This window comes from Somniosus microcephalus, chromosome 29, assembly GCF_052327205.1.
Source record: "Somniosus microcephalus isolate GS21.2 chromosome 29, FLI_Smic_1.0, whole genome shotgun sequence".
NCBI classification, from domain to species: domain Eukaryota; kingdom Metazoa; phylum Chordata; class Chondrichthyes; order Squaliformes; family Somniosidae; genus Somniosus; species Somniosus microcephalus.
In genome coordinates, this window is record NC_141015.1 from 36,807,601 (window position 1) to 36,824,022 (window position 16,422).

Sequence of the window (16,422 nt, forward strand, 5' to 3'; positions counted from 1 at the left end):
AGTCCCGACATCTTCCTTGTAGATTTCACAGACTGGCTGTTGGATCCTCCGAACCAACAGTCATCTGAAATCTACAAAGTTGAAAGGTTTGAGGAGTCCTGAACACAAGGATGCATCAAACTACACAGAATGTCAGTGTTTGACAGCTTCACAGGTAACACCTCAGACTGGATATTGAGTGGCGCCCCCTGCCTTTCAGCCTGCCGCTAGCAATGACAGGTATAGAGGAACGTTTTGCAGTCGGGAAGGGACGGGGGAGCGTTATTTAAAGGTGGCCGCTTCCTGCTTTTTTTTGTCGGCAACATTTTTGCAGCATGCATTCTGAGAGAGAGAGAGAGAGAGAGACTTCTGGAGAGATTCAACGCTGTGTGAAGGAGTTTTGGGTACTGAGCAGCACTTTGCAGGTTCATTTTGATTTGATCTTCCTTGCATCGATTTAGAAGAGACTGTGGGGGCTGCATTCTGAGCACTTTCCCTGGGCCTCTCCATTGTTCTTTCCAGCAGAATTGATGTACAGGTCTCTCCAGGCCAAGATTCAAGGCTGCGATGAGCAGGGTGTGGATGGAGAGCAAGATCGACCCGCCCCTTTAAGAACTGGCCGGCGCCAGTGTGTCTGTGTTCCATTGCTGACTGATATCACATGAGCTTCGCCAGCGAGCTGAGGTAACGCCTCGCTCCTCGGCGTTAGCGCCTTAGGAGAGGTGTGCAGCGCCTGATTTAGCGCTCCAATCACCTCCGGGGGCGATAGAAGCCAAGTTTGCAGTTGGAGGTGATAATTAGCGCCAGGCACTAAATTTAGCGCCCGGCCGATAATTGCGCCCCAAATGGGGCGATACCGAATTTCTCCCCCCATGATTCTATGATTCTATTCTTGACTATGCCAATTGTGCAACTCAAATATTGCAATATTTTCACTTTTTTTTCCCCAGCCAAGTAGCTGTTGTGAGAGTCCTCCACATTGTTTGATAGTGGGGAGAGAGATTCTTACAATCCATTTGAACTGCATAGCATGCAATAAGTACCAGTTTTCAATAGTTTGACCTGGCAGCTTTGATGTTAGTCAGAGTAATTTACTGTCAAACCCGTGACATTACATTGATTCAGTGCAACCGAATTGCCTGTCAGTAACAAAAAGGACTAAATTCAGAAACTGAACATAATTTATTTTGACAAACTGAAGCATTGTGTTACTGAATCGATTGAGAACAACCCTTGAGCAAATAGATAAATCTCATATCAATGAATAGAAATCAACAAAAAAAACGAAAGGCTTTATTTTTGTACGGATTTTAATTGCAGCCCAAAAGGATATGTTGCTGCAGATTTGCGTCAGAGGTACCAGTGTTAGTGAGCCGCGGTTCGCATGTTCAGGTCAAGATAGTTCACACGGTTTCCACTTGGCCACGGTCACATTTAATCACAAAGCAAGCCAACTACTTGCACACGAGTGAGGAAAAGCAGGGAAAGACAGCTATACACGAGTGCGAGATTTGCTCACGTGCTCAAGCACTTCGATTTTGTATTTCACCTTCCCTTCCTACCCCATTGGGTCTTGGTAATGTCATGGTGGACACACCACAGGCCGGTCTCTCATATCAGGGCAGCAGAAATTTGGAAACCACTCCCCCAAAAGGCTGGTGGTGCTGAGGGACAATTAGAGCTCTCAAGACACAGATCAATCGATTTTTGTTAGGTATGGGTTCCAAGGGATACAGGAATGCAGATCAGCCATGATCTAATCGAATGGCGGAGCAGGTTGGAGGGGCTGAATGGCCTACTCCTGTTCCTATGAGAGATGAACAGTATTTAAGGCTCAGAGTCACACATTTAAATACGCACCATCTTGCATTCATCTGTGAGTCAGTCAAGGAAGTGGCAAAGATCTGCTTTGGAAGAAGTGAAGGTCACATCGGGTCCAAATACTCTGGTGTTTCAAGGTTTACCAGGATCCTCACAACTCCCATTTCCACTTCTAACTATGTCCTGCCAACCTCAACCATTCAATTATAAACAGGAATCCTGACAATACCAATAACATTTAAAGGACTCCATGCTTACAATGGAATGATCCCAAAGCATACAGCTCCTGCAGTTATTATCCAGGGACTGGATGGCTCATAGAAATCTACTATTCATCTCATGCTCCTTGCCAGAATATTTTGGCAACTCACTTTGGTCAAAGGTTTTTTCAAGCTCCCTAAAACACACATGGATGGTGATACTCCAATGTCTTGATAATCTGGCAAATATGTGGATCGGTCCGGTGTACAAACCACCTTACTTTCCCTTGATTTTTGCCTCCCATGGCAAAAATCAAGATGCCTATGGCTTGGGCACTTGGAAGTGGTTTGGCCAATGGGAATGAATGGGAAAGTGTTTGGGCCGTTGGGAATCTATACAATGGGAATGAAAGGGAAGGTGTTTAATCCATTGGGAGTCTATATACAGGAAACTTTGTGCTATCCGGCACCCACGGGACCGAGCTGCTGCCGTTGCCTCAAAACTGCCGTACTCTCCAGAGTTAATGTTGAGAGATACGGAGATTCTTACCTCTGTATTTGACAACAAACACTGTTGCTTAGCAACAGCTTCTAAACACTCGGGTGTGGCCTGCAAGCTCTGTATATGAAGCTGTTGCTATAGCTACAGACCTTGCACAGCTTGACTGTTCAAACAAAGCAAAAAAAACAAACAAAAAGAATAAAAAATGGCTGCTGATTTTTGCCGGTGGCTCCAGATTGCCGGATAGCTCACCTCCGGATAGCACAAAGTTTCCTGTAATAGGAGTGAATGAAAAGGTGTGTGGGCCATTGAAATTATAGACAATGGCAGCAAATAGGAACTGCCTTGGAGTTGAATATTATGCTTAGATTATGGATTGATTCACTGTAAACACCATAACTGATGTCCTCTTGTGGTATTTTATTAGCAGCAAGCACATAGGTCAACTTTCTCAATTTACAGCACAGTTTACAGCGTAGAAATGGTCAAGGACAATCAATCCAAATCTGGCCATTTTATTAGATGGAACCTCCATACACTCGGGCCACCTGTGGGGCTCTCTGGTAGCAGCTTGTTCACAGAAAAACGGGAAGGATCATGCAAAATAAAAGGCCAGATTTATAAGCAAAAGCTATCTAGCCTACTAGGTGAGGGAATAGTACCTTGGAAAAAGTCAACTCAGGAATCCAACTGTCACCTTTGTTCAAGAAACTCTTTAGCCAAGGAATTAGATTTACTTTTGAAGATCTGCTCAGTGAGAATGTCAGGGAGATTTATTGACTCAATTTTGACAGATGTGAAAAGTATGGACTCTGACTGGCAATATAATCTGATACAACACTCCCCTCATATGATTAACAGTGGGGAATTGAACACACTGACCCCACACTTGACACTAAACATGAGATTCCTTCTGGGCCCCAAAGCCTGAAGACTTTTTCATTGAAGTTGCCACCGAGTTGAAATGGAAATCTTCACTTTATTGCGTTAGAAAGCTGCCGTCACAAAAGGTCCCCAATTAAAATCATTGTATAAAGTATTGCTATTAAAGTTAATACCATTTTAATAATTTCTGTCTTTCAGTTAAGCTGATTGAACATAGACACTCAAAGCTGAAATAACTTGGATAATGGATGTCTTAATTCAACTCCCTTAGTAACTCCACCAACGCACCAATTGATGAAGAGCATAGAACCTTAGAGCACAGAAGTCGTGCCTGTGCCGGCTCTTTGAAAGAGCTGTCTGATTTAGTCCCACACCCCAGCTTTTTCCCCATAGCCCTGTAAAGTAATCCTCTTCAAGTACATGTCCAATTGCCTTTTAAAAGCTTGAATCTGCTTTCACCACCCTTTCAGGTAGTGCATTCCAGATCTTAACCCTCTGTGTGAAAAACTTTCCCCTCTAGTTCTTTTACCAATTATTTTAAATCTGTGGCCTCTGGTTACCGACCCCCTTGCCAGAGGAAGTACTTTCTCCCTACTTGCTCAATCAAAAACCCCTCATCATTTTGGATGCCTTTATTAGGTCTCCCCTTAACCTTCTCTGCTCTGAGGAGAACAATCCCAGCTTCTCCAATCTCGCCACATAACTGAATTCCCTCATCCCTGGTATCATCCTGGTAAACCTCCTCTGTAACCTCTCCAAGGCCTTGACATCCTTCCTGAAGTATAGTGCCCAGAATTGTGCGCAATACTCCAGCTGAGGCCTAACCAGACATTTGTAAATGTTTCCATGACTTCCTTGTTTTTGTATTCAACGGCTCCATTTACAAAGCCATAGTGGACCGCAAGGGTTGAAAGCAAGAAACCATAGATATAAGATAGTTACTAATAAATCCAAGAGGGAAATAAGGAGAAATTTCTTTACCTAGAGAGTGGTTAGAATGTGGAACTCGCTACCACAGGAAGTGGTTGAGGTAAATAGCTTAGATGCTTTCAAAAGGAAACTAGATGAGTACAGGAGAGAAAAGGGAATAGAAAGATATGCTGAAAGGCTGAGATGAGGTAGATGGAATGAAAGGAGGCTCGTGTGGAGCATAAACACCAGCACAGACTAGTTGAGCTGAATGACCTGTTTCTGTGCTGTATAGTCTGTGTAGTTCTATGTAAAGCCAAGTACCCCATACGCTTTCTTAACCTTCTCACCATCAGACTCATCCTTTACAAATATTAAGCTGCAACAAAGAACAACAATTCGGTAACAGCTTGGCTCAGTTGGTGGAACTATTGCCTGTCTGAGCGAGCAAGTTGTCCCGCTCAGACCTACACCAGAAATGAAACACTTAATCCAGGCTGGGGCTCGAGTTAGTGCTACGCTGTCAGAGAAGTCACCTTTCGGATGAGGTGCTGAAATGTGATCTTGTCTGCCCGTTCAGGGTAGCTGTGGGCTCGACAGGGTAAATGCAGGGAGGATGTTTCCCCTGGCTGGGGAGTCTAGAACCAGGAGTCACAGTCTCAGAATAAGGGGTCGGCCATTTAGGACTGAGATGAGGAGAAATTTCTTCACTCAGTGGTGAGTGAATCTTTGGAATTCTCTGCCCCAGAGGGCTGTGGAGGCTCAGTCGTTGAGTATATTCAAGACAGAGATCGATAGATTTTTGAATATTAAGGGAATCAAAGGATATGGGGATAGTGCAGGAAAGTGGAGTTGAGGTAGAAGATCAGCCATGATCTCATTGAATGGCGGAGCAGGCTCAAGGGGCTAAATGGCCGACTCCTGCTCCTATTCCTTATGTTCAGATGGCCATTAAACATCCCATGGAACTATTCAAAGAGCAGTGAGATCCCCTGGTGTCCTGGGGATTCATCCCTTGATCCATATCACCGATATTACCGTATTACCACTGTTCATTTGCTGCTATTACCCACCGCAAATTCCGGGCCATTGAATTACCTCGGGATGCAGTGAATGTGGTTGCATAGTCGAACGCAGTAGCCATTTTGCACCAACATCAATGAGATGAAAGTCCAGCTAATCTGGTTTTTTTTTTAAGTGGTGCTGTTTAACTCTACCCTCTCTCATAGGAACAGGAGGAGGCCCATTCAGCCCCTCGGGCCTGCTCCACCATTCAATTAGATCATGGATGATCTGTATCTCAACTCCATCTTACCCGTCTTGGTTCCGTAACCCTTAATACCCTCGCCTAACAAAAAATCTATCAATCTCAGTTTTGACATTTTCAATTGATTTCCCCCCTCCACCACCCCCCCCCCCCACCCCCACCAAGCCTCAACAGCTTTTTGGGGGAGAGTGTTCCAGATTTCCTCTACCCTTTGTGTGAAGAAGTGCTTCCTGACATCACCCCTGAAGGGAGGAATGTTGTCCAGGACATTGGGAGGAGTCCCTGCTCCTCTTCAAATAGTGCGCACTTCCAGATAGGATGACTGACTAGCAATCGGGAACAGGAACCCTGGTTCTTTCTCACCTTTCTTAGCCCAGTGCTCCTGCTGTCTCAGCCTAGATCAGCACAAACGAGGATTGTAGGATGGTGGACTTTTTATAGAGTGTGATTAAAATGGCACGGTTATTAATATTTTTTCAAATCTTTCTGCTTATCTCTGTTTTTCTTTGGCAGGGAGTTGTCTGCGCGCATTGGCTAGCACACTGCTGAGGAGAGGGAAGAAATTCTTGGCTAACAAAAACTGGAAAATGCTGGAAGTTCTCAGCAGGTCAGGCAGCATCTGTAGAGAGAGAAACAGAGTTAACGTTTCAGGTCGAAGACCTATTGTCATAACTGGAGAAAGTTAGAGATGTAACAGGTTTTAAGCAAGTGCAGGAGCGGGGAAAGGGGGGAGGGGAGGAAAGAACAAAAGGGAAGGGCTGTGATTGGGTGGAAGGCAGGAGAGATTAAATGACAAAAGGGATGATGGAGCGAGGCAAAAAAGAGATGTGCATGTACATAGATCTCTGAAGGCAGTAGGACAGGTAGATAAGGTGGTTAAAAAGGCATATGGGATACTTGCCTTCAAAGCCGAGGCATAGAATATAAGAGCAGGGAGGTTATGATGGAGCTGTACAAAATGCTAGTTAGGCCACAGCTGGAATACTGTGTGCAGTTCTGGTCACCACACTATAGGAAGGATGTGATTGCATTGGAGAGGGTGCAGAGGAGATTCACCAGGATGTTACCTGGGCTGGAGCGCTTCAGCTATGAAGAGAGACTGGACAGGCTGGGTTTGTTTTCCTTAGAGCAGAGAAGGCTGAGGGGGGACCTGATTGAGGTGTATAAAATTATGAAGGGCATAGATAGGGTAGATAGAAAGGAACTTTTCCCCTTAGTAGAGGGGTCAATACCCAGGGGGCATAGTTTCAAGGTAAGGGGCAGGAGGTTTAGAGGGGATTTGAGGAAAAACTTTTTCATCCAGAGGGTGGTTGGAATCTGGAACTCACTGCCTGAAAGGGTGGTAGAGGCAGGAACCCTCACAACATTCAAGAAGCATTTAGATGAGCACTTGAAACACCATAGCATACAAGGCTACGGACCAAGTGCTGGAAAATGGGATTAGAATAGACAGGGCTTGATGGCCGGCGCGGACACGATGGGCCGAAGGGCCTCTTTCGGTGCTGTATAACTCTATGACTCTAGATGGTTAATGGGACAAGTAAAGAAACAAAAGATGGGTCTAGAAGTGGTGTAAATGGGAATGGCAGAATCATCAACAGCTGTCATCTGTAAAAATGGGGGCAAAGGTTATGACCTGAAATTGTTGAACTCAATGTTGAGTCCAGAAGGCTGTAAAGTGCCTAATCGAAAGATGAGGTGCTGTTCCTCGAGTTTACGTTGAGCTTCATTGGAACAGTGGAGGAGGCCGAGGACGGAGAGGTCAGAGTGGGTCGGAGAATTAAAGTGACAGAATTTCTTGGCAGTGGATGCCACCAGTCAGTGTGGGGAAAGCAAAGGGAAATAGTGCCTATGCAGAGGTGAGAAAGGAGCTGATTATCGAGGTGTAAAGGAGGTGATTATTGCCGGCGCGAGGAAGCGATGGTAACACAACAATAGGGGTGATGCGCCATCAATTACTCAAAAGACTGAAGTTGAGCGAGTAACAATCAGGCTTTTATTAACTAAAGAATGAAGGTCTTGTCTCGAGTGGTCGACCCGTCCAGAATACTAAGGGACTGGGAGGTAGTCACTTATATACCTGGAATAGTGGGAGGAGTCAGCCGAGGCATGTCCAGACCTGTACCTAGTGGAATACACATACAGACACAGACAGGTATGACAGTGGTTTACCACATTCACCCCTTGTTTAAAAATGAGTCCGGCGGGGTGAAGTGTATTTAAAAGTTCGTGTATTGGAGTCTCTCCGGAGGTCTTGTCTGCCGCTGTGATCGACGTGGCGACGGCAGGGGTGGTGGAGCTTCCGGCGTCGCGTCCCGTGTAGGCTGGGGCCCTGGAGTGTAGTCCTCATGGGTGACGGTCCAAGGCGAGCCGGCTGCTGGGGTTGGATATCGGGTCGTGGGGGGGGGTGGTAATGGGTAGTGGGTTACAGCGGTCCCCGAGGGTGCGAGGTCTCGTATGGAGACTGTGTCCTCCCGCCCGTCCGGGTACGCAATGTAAGCGTACTGGGGGTTGGCGTGGAGGAGGTCGACCCTCTCGACCAGGGGGTCCGTTTTATTGGCCCTCACGTGTCTTCTCAGTAGTACCGGCCCTGGGGACGTCAGCCATGGCGGTAACGATGTCCCCGATGTGGACTTCCTTGGGAAGACAAACATTTTCTCGTGAGGGGTGGCATTGGTGGCAGTGCAGAGAAGTGACCGAATCGAGTGGAGCGCATCGGGGAGCACCTCCTGCCAGCGGGAGGTCGGAAGGCCCCTAGACTTTAAGGCTAGTAGGGCAGCCTTCCAAACAGTTGCATTCTCTCTTTCCACCTGTCCGTTCCCCCGGGGGTTGTAACTGGTGGTCCTGCTTGTGGCTATACCCCTAGCGAGCAGGTACTGGCGGAGTTCGTCGCTCATAAACGATGAGCCCCGGTCGCTATGGATATAGCTGGGGAAACCGAACAGGGTGAAGAGGCTGTTCAGACATTTAATGACCGTGGCACTGGTCATGTCCGGGCAGGGGATAGCGAACGGGAACCGGGAGTACTCGTCAATGATGTTGAGGAAGTACACATTGCGGTCGGAGGAGGGGAGAGGCCCTTTAAAATCGACGCTCAGGCGTTCGAAAGGGCGAGTGGCTTTTATCAGGTGGGCTCTGTCTGGTCTATAAAAGTGCGGTTTGCACTCAGCGCAGACTTGGCAGTTCTTGGTCATGGTCCTGACCTCCTCAATGGAGTAAGGCAGGTTGCGGGCCTTGATGAAGTGGAAGAACCTGGTGACCCCCGGGTGGCAGAGGTCATTGTGGAGGGCCCTCAGCCTATCGATCTGCGCGCTGGCGCAGGTGCCACGCGATAGGGCATCTGGGGGTTCATTGAGCTTCCCAGGCCGGTACAAGATCTCGTAATTGTAGGTGGAAAGTTCGATTCTCCACCTCAAGATCTTGTCATTTTTGATTTTGCCCCTCTGCTTGTTGTTGAACATAAAAGCAACTGAACGCTGGTCAGTGAGCAGGGTAAATCGTTTTCCGGCCAGGTAGTGCCTCCAATGACGCACAGCCTCCACGATAGCCTGGGCCTCCTTCTCGACCGCGGAGTGTCTGGTCTCCGGGCCCTGGAGGGTTCGTGAGAAGAATGCCACAGGTCTCCCCGCCTGATTAAGGGTGGCGGCCAGAGCGAAGTCGGACGCATCGCTTTCCACCTGGAAGGGGATGGATTCGTCCACTGCGTGCATGGTGGCTTTGGCAATGTCTTCCTTGATACGGTGGAAGGCTAAGCGGGCCTCTGCCGTCACGGGAAAAGAGGTGGACTTGATCAGCGGACGGGCTTTGTCTGCATAGTAGGGGACCCACTGAGCGTAGTAGGAAAAAAACCCTAGGCACCTCTTCAGAGCTTTTAGGCAGTGGGGCAGTGGGAGTTCCATAAGGGGACGCATCCGGTCCGGGTCGGGACCGATGACCCCGTGTTCTACAACACAGCCAAGGATGGCGAGGCGGTCTGTGCGGAATATGCACTTCTCCTTGTTATATGTCAGGTTCAGGAGTTGGGCGGTGCGGAGGAATTTCTCGAGGTTTGCGTCATGGTCCTGCAAGTCATGGCCGCAGATGGTCACATTATCTAGGTAAGGGAAAGTGGCCTGCAGCTCGTTTTGATCGACCATCCGGTCCATCTCCCTTTGGAAGACGGAGACCCCGTTGGTAACGCCGAAGGGAACCCTAAGGAAGTGATAGAGGCGGCCGTTTGCCTCAAAAGCAGCATACTGGCGGTCTTCAGGGCTGATGGGGAGCTGGTGGTACGCTGATTTCAGGTCAATGGTCGAAAAGACGCGGTACTGCGCGATCTGGTTGACCATGTCAGCTATGCGGGGGAGTGGGTAGGCGTCCAGCAGGGTGTAGCGGTTTATTGTTTGGCTGTAGTCGATGACCAGGCGTTGTTTCTCGCCGGTCTTAACGACCACAACCTGGGCTCGCCAGGGGCTGGAGCTGCCCTCAATAATCCCCTCCTTCAGGAGCCGTTCCACTTCGGTTTTGATGAAAACCCTGTCCCCGGCACTGTATCGCCTGCTCTTTGTGGCGATGGGCTTACAGTCGGGGGTGAGGTTAGCAAACAGTGGGGGGGGTGGGACTCTGAGTGTGGAGAGGTTGCATCTAGTGCGCGGCGGGCAATTTGGAGGCTGCTGGCTGCGGACTGTGAGTGGGGGGAGGGGGCCACCGTACGCCATCGTAACGCTTTTGAGGTGGCACTGGAAATCCAACCCCAGTAGAACGGCAGCGCAGAGGTCGGGCAGGACCAGGAGTTTAAAATTATTGAACACAGTCCCGTCTACTACTAGTGTCACCACGCAGTAGCCGCCAATGTCCGCTGACTGGGACTCGGAGGCCATAGAAATCCGCTGGTGCGCAGGCAGGACTGGGAGAGAGCAACGCCGCACCGTGTCGGGGTGGATGAAGCTCTCTGTGCTCCCGGAGTCAAAAAGGCAGTTTATTGCATGGCCGTTTACCTTAACGTCCATTTTGGACCGAGCTAGCTGGTGCGGTCTCGTTTGGTCCAGCGTCACAGAGGCCAGCGTAGGGGTCGGTGTGTCGCTGCGAGTATCAGATGGGGGGGGGTTGGCGGTCTGCTGCATCCCGGCTGGTGTCCAAGATGGCGGCGCCCATGATTCCCATGTGGCTGGAGTCGTCCAAGATGGCTGCTGCTGCGGTGGTTCGCACATGGCTGGGGAGGCCCAAGATGGCGGCTCGCACGGCCCACACGCGGCGCTGCTGGCGTTCGGGGTGGCTTTGGCCTTGCAGACGCTGGCGTAGTGTCCCTTTTTCCCGCAGCCCGAGCAGGTTGCATTCTTCGCCGGGCAGCGCGCTCTGGGGTGTTTGGCCTGGCCACAGAAGTAGCATTTCTGGCCTTGGGATACTGCTGTCTGGCTTTGGGACACTGCTGCGGTAGTTGGGCCGTTGTTGGGCTGTGGCTGGGGTGGCACGGTGCTATGGGGCTGTCCTACCGTGTCCCAGGTTGTCGTTCCCCGCGGCGTCCACGGTGCAGAGGAGTAGGCATCCATGCCCCGGAAGGCTGCGTCCAGCGTTAGTGCGATGTCGGAGGCTTTGTCGAGGGTGAGGTCACTCTGCTCCAGCAGTCGCTGTCTGGTGTAGTTGGACCTGTGGCCCGCTACGAAGGCATCCCGGATCAGTTCCTCCGTGTACTTAGTGGGCGTTACCGCCTTACACCCACAGGCCCGGCCAAGCACGGACAGTGCTTGGAGGTATTCCTCTGTCGATTCCCCAGGTTGTTGCTTGCGACTCCCCAGAAGGTGCCTAGCGTATACTTCGTTCACAGGGCGCGTGTACTGGGTCTTGAGGAGCTGGAGGGCGGCTGTGTACGAGGTCGCATCCCGGATGACTGAGTACACTCGGTGGTTCACCTTGGAGAACAGGACAGACAGTTTGTCCGCATCCGTTTCGACCGCAGTGGAGGCAGTCAGGAATGTCTCGAAGCACGTGAGCCAGTGAGCAAACTTGGTGGAAGCGTCCGCTTCCCGACTGTCCAGGTCCAGGCATGCTGGTGTGAGGATCTTCTCCATTATAAAAAATTTAGTTAATAAAATTGATGCGCCATCAATTACTCAAAAGACTGAAGTTGAGCGAGTAACAATCAGGCTTTTATTAACTAAAGAATGAAGGTCTTGTCTCGAGTGGTCGACCCGTCCAGAATACTAAGGGACTGGGAGGTAGTCACTTATATACCTGGAATAGTGGGAGGAGTCAGCCGAGGCATGTCCAGACCTGTACCTAGTGGAATACACATACAGACACAGACAGGTATGACAGTGGTTTACCACAAGGGGTGATTGTCCTGCGGGAGAGAGCAATCATTGTTTCACTTAGGGTAGGTACTGGGTCAGAATATGACCAACAACGTCAGATTGCCATCCAAAAAATGATAAGGATGCCAGTCAACGGAGATGCTCACCAACTGGTATTTTGGTTGGTCATCATTGGAGTGTTACACCACGGTCCTCTCAACCTGTCACATTGAATTGCCACCAGATATTGGAGGATTATTCCTATTGAACAGTTGGAGGAGGGAATGCTTTTGCCTTGGAAATGTTCACCCTCTTCCTGTTAGGTTCTCCTGCAGCTAAATTTTTTAAAATAGAAGTGGTGTGAATGAGATTCGACAAGTCCCCATTCAACAGAAGGGTTGTAAGTTTGTGAGAGGCAATTATTGTTCCGTGTATTACACTGAACTGAACATACAGTGCAAATCAATACTGCGCAGTGCTCCCTTCATCCAACTATGAAGGTAATGTCAAAAAGACCAAAACAATCACATTCTGGAATGCGAAATAACAGGGGGTTTTAATTGTTGGTCTATCAAAATATAATAGTATATTTTGCAGCCCAATACAGCCAGCAAAATAAGGACAAGGGAAACCGGGTACCCACAGACTGAGTGACATCAGAACCCGGGTACCCACAGACTGAGTGACATCACCACACGGAGATACACAGACTGAGCAACATCAGAACCCAGGAGCACACAGAGTGACATCAGAACCCAGGGACACACAGACTGAGTGACATCAGAACCCGGGTACCCACAGACTGAGTGACATCAGAACCCGGGTACCCACAGACTGAGTGACATCAGAACCTGGGTACCCACAGACTGAGTGACATCAGCACCCAGGGACACACAGACTGAGCAACATCACCACACGGAGACACACAGACTGAGCAACATCAGAACCCAGGAGCACACAGAGTGACATCAGAGCCCAGGGACACACAGACTGAGTGACATCAGAACCCGGGTACCCACAGGCTGAGTGACATCAGCACCCAGGGACACATAGACTGAGCGACATCACCAGACGGGGACACACAGACTGAGCAACATCACCACACGGAGACACACAGACTGAGCAACATCAGAACCCAGGAGCAGACAGAGTGACATCAGAACCCAGGGACACACAGACTGAGTGACATCAGAACCCGGGTACCCACAGGCTGAGTGACATCAGCACCCAGGGACACACAGACTGAGCGACATCACCAGACGGGGACACACAGACTGAGTGACATCAGCACCCAGGAACCCCCAGATTGAGTGACATCAGAACCCAGGGACACACAGACTGAGTGACATCAAGACCCGGGAATTCTCTTACTGATCGTTAATGACTTGTTGCTGGATCTACCGACCCTGCTCACCAACTGCTTCTCAATACTAAACATGCTTTGTTCCTTTTGAGGATGTTTTCCTGTTGATAAAGTTGAGAGATCAGAATCTGCGACTGCTGCTAAAATGGTCACACTACCGTTCGATTGCAATATCCTGTCTGGCAGAAATTAGCAGATAAAATTAGTGACAGTCTGAATATCTGTCCACGCATTGCTCAAATAAATGGGAACTAATGTGATTGGGTAACTACAACAACAACACCTTGTATTTATAGAGCGCCTTTAACATAGTAAAATGTCCCAAGGCGCTTCACAGGAACATCTGACACCGAGCCACAGGATATATTAGGACAGGTGACCAAAAGCTTGGCCTGAGAGGTAGGTTTTAAGGAGTGTCTTAAAGGAGGAGAGAGAGAGAGGGCGGAGAGGTTTAGAGAGGGAATTCCGGAGCTTAGGGCCTCGGCAGCTGAAGGCACGGCCGCCAATGGTGGAGCGAATAAAATAAGGGATCATAGAATCATAGAATGGTTACAGCACGGAAGGAGGCCATTCGGCCCGTCGAGCCCGTGCCGGCTCTCTGCAAGAGCACTCTCCCGCCCTTTCACCGTAGCCCTGCAAATGTTTTTCTTTCAAGTACTTATCCAATGCCCTTTTGAAAGCCACGATTGAGTCTGCCTCCATCACCCTTTCAGGCAGTGAATTCCAGATCCGAACCGCTCGCTGAGTAAAAAAGCTTTTTCTTACACCGCCTTTGGCTCTTTTGCCAATCACCTTAAATCTGTGTCCTTTGGTTCTCGACCCTTCCGCCAATGGGAACAGTTTCTCTCTATCTACTCTGTCTAGACCCCTCATGATTTTGAACAACTCTATCAAATCTCTTCTCAATCTTCTCTGCTCCAAGGAGAACAACCCCAGCTTCTCCAGTCTATCAGCATAACTGAAGTCCCTCATCCCTAGGACCAGTCTCGTAAATCTTTTCTGCACCCTCTCTAAGGCCTTCATATCCTTCCTAAAGTGCGGTGCTCAGAATTGGGCACAATACTCCAGTTGAGGCCGAACCAGTGTTTTATACAGGTTCATCATAATTTCCACGCTTTTGTACTCTATGGGCTCGATTTTCAGTGTGCCGTGGAGTTGGGTTTGGAGGCGTGCAGGGGGTTAAATTCCCAAAATAAGGGGTCCCGACCCCATCCCGCCCCCAACCCGCCTCCATGCCAGTTTCAAAGGAGGCGGGTACCCGCCTCGCACTGGGACCCGCCTACCCGAGGCGGGAAGGGATTAGTGCCAATTAACTGCCTGTTAACAGGTAGCTAACAGGCAGTTTTTAGCCTAATCCCTATTTTAAAGCTTGAATTGTGGGATTCCCGACGGCTCCAAACCACGCCAAGTTAGAGGAGGCGGGCCGTCGGGTTGAAGGACTTGGAGGGGTCGAGATGTCAGTGTTCAGGTGAGTGATGCGTGCATGAGTGCAAAGGTAAGTGTGTTCGGTGTGTCTAAAGTGATTAAAGAAGTTTAAATTACCTTTTCTTACCTTTTCAGCCTTCCTTCCTTTTGGTCTTGGGAGTCCCTCATCTCACCGGCACAGAAAGCAGAATGGCTACAAACTGTCAAAAGTGACAGCCTGCAGCTTTCTGTGCAGGAGAGATTTCTAACGGAGTCTGTGGAGAAGGACTCAGGTTAGAAGTAAGACTGTCAGTGTTTGACAGCTTCAAACAGCTGTGAAACATCTTGACAGATGAAATTTCAGTCTGTGATGTCACCTGTTGCCGGGTGGCCCTTAATTGGCCTGCTGAGCCCGCTGGGCGGGCTCAACAAAGTCAATCAAGTTAAAGTCGCGTGGATTGGCCGCATCTCGATGGAGGCGGGACTACAACCCCGAAAGTTGTAGACCCGCCTCCAACCCGACTTCTGAATGAAAATCCAGCCCTATGCCTCTATTCATGAGGGCCAGGATCCCGTAAACTTTTTTAACTGCTTTCTCAACCTGGGATGCGAAGAGGCCAGAATTGGAGGAGCGCAGATATCTCAGGGGTTTGTGGGGAGATTACAGAGATAGAGGGGGTGAAGCCATGGAGGGTTGGAAAACAAGGATGAAATTTAAAACGACTTTTTTTATCAGTTCCTGGGATCTGGGCGTCACTGGAAAGGCCAGCATTTATTGCCCATCCCTAATTGCCCTCGAGAAGGTGGTGGTGAGCCGCCTTCTTGAACCGCTGCAGTCCGTGTGGTGAAGGTGCTCCCACAGTGCTGTTAGGGAGGGAGTTCCAGGATTTTGACCCAGCGACGATGAAGGAACGGCCGATATATTTCCAAGTCAGGATGGTGCGTGACTTGGAGGGGAACTTGGAGATGGTGGTGTTCCCGTGCGCCTGCTGCCCTTGTCCTTCTAGGTGGAAGAGGTCGCGGGTTTGGGAGGTGTTGCCGAAGAAGCCTTGGCGAGTTGCTGCAGTGACTCTTGTAGATGGTACACACTGCAGCCACGGTACGCCGGTGGTGGAGGGAGTGAATGTTTAAGGTGGTGGATGGGGTGCCAATCAAGATTTACATAGATATTTACAGCACAGAAACAGGCCATTCGGCCCAACTGGTCTATGCTGGTGTTTATGTTCCACACGAGCCTCCTCCCACTGTTTATATCATCTAATCCCAGCAGCATATCCTTCTATTCTTTTCTCCCTCATGTGCTTATCATGTACTGTCAGGGCTGCGGGAGATTAAAGAGAGGGTTACACAGAGGGCCAATCTCCCCGCTCACATTCCCACCCAGCGCCGTTCTCCCTCAGACACCAGGGCGGAAAATCCGAAGCAAGCTGGAAAGAGGGAGCCCCACTGCCACCGGAACAAGGTAGATCGGACAGTTATTGCGGACAGCTCCTCGACAGCGAGTGTACGCCACTGGCTGCAGCTTTTGAAACATACCGGCTGTACATAGAAACCAGCGAAACGTGTTCTCCGTTTTAGCGCGCAAGGCTTAAACATGGCGGCACAGACCACAGTGGGCGTGGAGCAACGGCCAACGGCGAGAGTGAGTGCGTGCGCGCGCCCCGTTCACAGCTCTCTGTGCTCTGTTAGCTAGGACGGTCTTCGTGCTCTAAATCCTCACCTTATTAACCCGGGACACGATGATAACGCCTCCGTAATGACAGGCCTTTCAATCCCGGCCTTGGACATTTCCAGTGTCCCGTTCTCTCCCAGTGTCTCTAAAA

At 49.6% G+C, this 16,422-nt stretch overlaps 1 long non-coding RNA gene across 1 annotated transcript; it reads right to left on the minus strand.

Moving 5' to 3' along the window:
• Nucleotides 1-1,177: 1,177 nt before the first annotated feature.
• Nucleotides 1,178-16,222, minus strand: LOC147098646 (uncharacterized). Its single transcript, XR_015074209.1, has 3 exons — nt 16,136-16,222; nt 5,927-6,182; nt 1,178-3,497 (listed from the first exon to the last, which is right to left on the minus strand). It is a non-coding gene; the product is annotated as an uncharacterized LOC147098646 (long non-coding RNA).
• Nucleotides 16,223-16,422: the final 200 nt, after the last annotated feature.